This window comes from Epinephelus moara, chromosome 18 (assembly GCF_006386435.1).
Source record: "Epinephelus moara isolate mb chromosome 18, YSFRI_EMoa_1.0, whole genome shotgun sequence".
Taxonomy (NCBI): Eukaryota; Metazoa; Chordata; class Actinopteri; order Perciformes; family Serranidae; genus Epinephelus; species Epinephelus moara.
This window is the reverse complement of record NC_065523.1, coordinates 19,461,561-19,463,887: the sequence shown is the minus strand read 5'-3', so window position 1 is coordinate 19,463,887 and position 2,327 is coordinate 19,461,561.

Genomic DNA, 2,327 nt, shown 5'->3' with positions numbered 1-2,327 from the left:
CATGTGCGTTTCCACCAATTGTTTTCCTGGATGCACAGGTCAGTGGAACAGAGTGGGGCCGATTTGTTTTATCAGTCCATTTAAAGGGAAAATCTTCTATCCCCTTGTTCAAAGCGTCCAAAGTAAAATACTTTTTGGAAATGAATACAGTCAGACAGAGAGATATTTCAACAGGAACTATTCCCTCAAATAAATCGTGGACAATATCTGGAGGGAAACCACTAGGAACAGTGAAATTGGTACGTTTTTCTGACAGAACACATTTCCTCTTAACACCATAACAGTTGTTCAAAGAATTTTCTTCAAGATGATTTGTGTGAATCTCCTCAGTTCTCAGAGAGAAATCTCCAGCTCCAACTTCCTTGGCCTGAATTTCTAACCTATCTGCTGTACAAAACCTGCAAAAATATCTGCCAGAAACACTCTCTATAAAACCAGCAATACTGTGTGCGCCAAGGTTGTCTGCAACAACACACTGCAAAGTGCCCTTCAAAGTTTTCCCCAACTTATCAACAAAAATCCCATGTTGTTCCAATGTTATGAGATCAGTAATCAAAGGCTCTAACACTTTTTCATAACCATACACATTGACATCATTGCTATTGATCAACGCAGCCAAATGGATAGAGGACAACAAGGAGTGACAACCAGGTGGCAGATTGCCTAAAATCCAATACAAGGTACAGATTTTATGTTTTTTACGTGATGTGTAATTGCACATTCTTTTGAGAGAATAGCATTTCTTTTAAAGAGAAGTCCATCCCAAAATGATCTGTATACCTGTTTATCACTCTCCACTGGTTGATGTTTTTCTTTCACATTTATAGCCTTATTTAATATAGTTTCACAATTCAGAAGTTGCTGCAAAGATTTTAGTAAAGGTACATACTGAAAAGACTTTCTATTCTTTCGGTCTAACACATATTCAACAGGTTCCACAACGTTGAAGTTTTTTCTAAAGTATGACTTCCATTTCCAAGCAGTCAATAGTGGACCCTGGTTTCCTTTTGCAGCTTGAATGGGATTCGAAGTGCAAACTACAGTAGCTAACTCTTCACTCTCATCAACTCTGCAATTCTTATCTTGTATGAAGTTGATTATAGTCTTTTGGGTGACCGGCACAGAGGCAGTACCAATTAAATATTGCAACTCTTCAAGTAGTTCATTCACAGCTGCACTTGGCACCAGAAAAGAGTGTTCTAACTTTATGACTGAGGCTAATTTTAGTTCAATAACTTTTGTCATATTTGTTGATTCTTCATCAGGAAGTTCTTCAGATGGTAAATCATCATCTGACTGCTCAGTAGTGCCGCTTTCAAATGATTCTACAACAGCAGGACTCTCAACAGGTCCATCAACAATTCCAGGCTTAAAACCATGAATTGTGTAGGGGGTATGTTTTCTCCATTTGTGAGTTTTGAAAGCACCGTAAAGATTTGTTTTGTATGAACAACCAGCAAACATGCAATTGACAGATTCATGATTTTTCAAATGTGTCCCAATGTGTTGAAAATAGTCTGTCTCAGTAGAAAGTTGATTGTTGTCGCAGATGTGGCACTTGAATAGTGAAAAGCTATAGCCTGGTTCCAGACCATAGACCCCGCCCACTCAACTGAGTAGGCTTGCATCTCTGGTCTGGCATACTGCAATGAATTTGTGATTTATCTCGTCCAAACGATGGACGGACCAATGAACACCGGGGCTGGGGGCGAGTCTAGCGATTAGCCAATCAGCGCCACGCTAATGGCGACCGCTACAGATCCTACAGACCACATTACACATTAACGATGCTATCGAGGTATTTCGCCACTACTCGCGTTAATGGAGGACCAAATTAAGGAATTAAGGATTAACAGGCGATGCAGCTGGGCGTGCACGGCGACGGAGACATTTTAAACGGGCAATGCTCGCTTGTTTTCGGCACCTCCGAGGCATGGATACTAATGACGTCAGATTCTGGGTGAGTCATTGATCTCTACCGATTGGTTAGGGAAAAATCAAATTCCCTCCCCCTTGTAAATCGCCTTCAATGGAAGCGATGTCAGACTGAAGGTTCTGGGAGCTTCAGTCTGACACTCAGGCTAGAAAAGCTATCCTTCTGTGAGGATTTTTATTTTGAGCAGGATGGGATTTGCTTAGATGGGTCAGCAGAGCTTTCCATGTCTTGCATGTGCATGGGCAATTCTCATAAGTATAAGGGTAAGCATGGCCCCGCCCATAATGTTGATGATCAAGTTTATAGTGTTTCAGAAGTTCAGATCTTCTTGAATATGAATGGTCACAGTCTTTACATTTCCACATGCATGGATAACTGAGGAAAAACATTA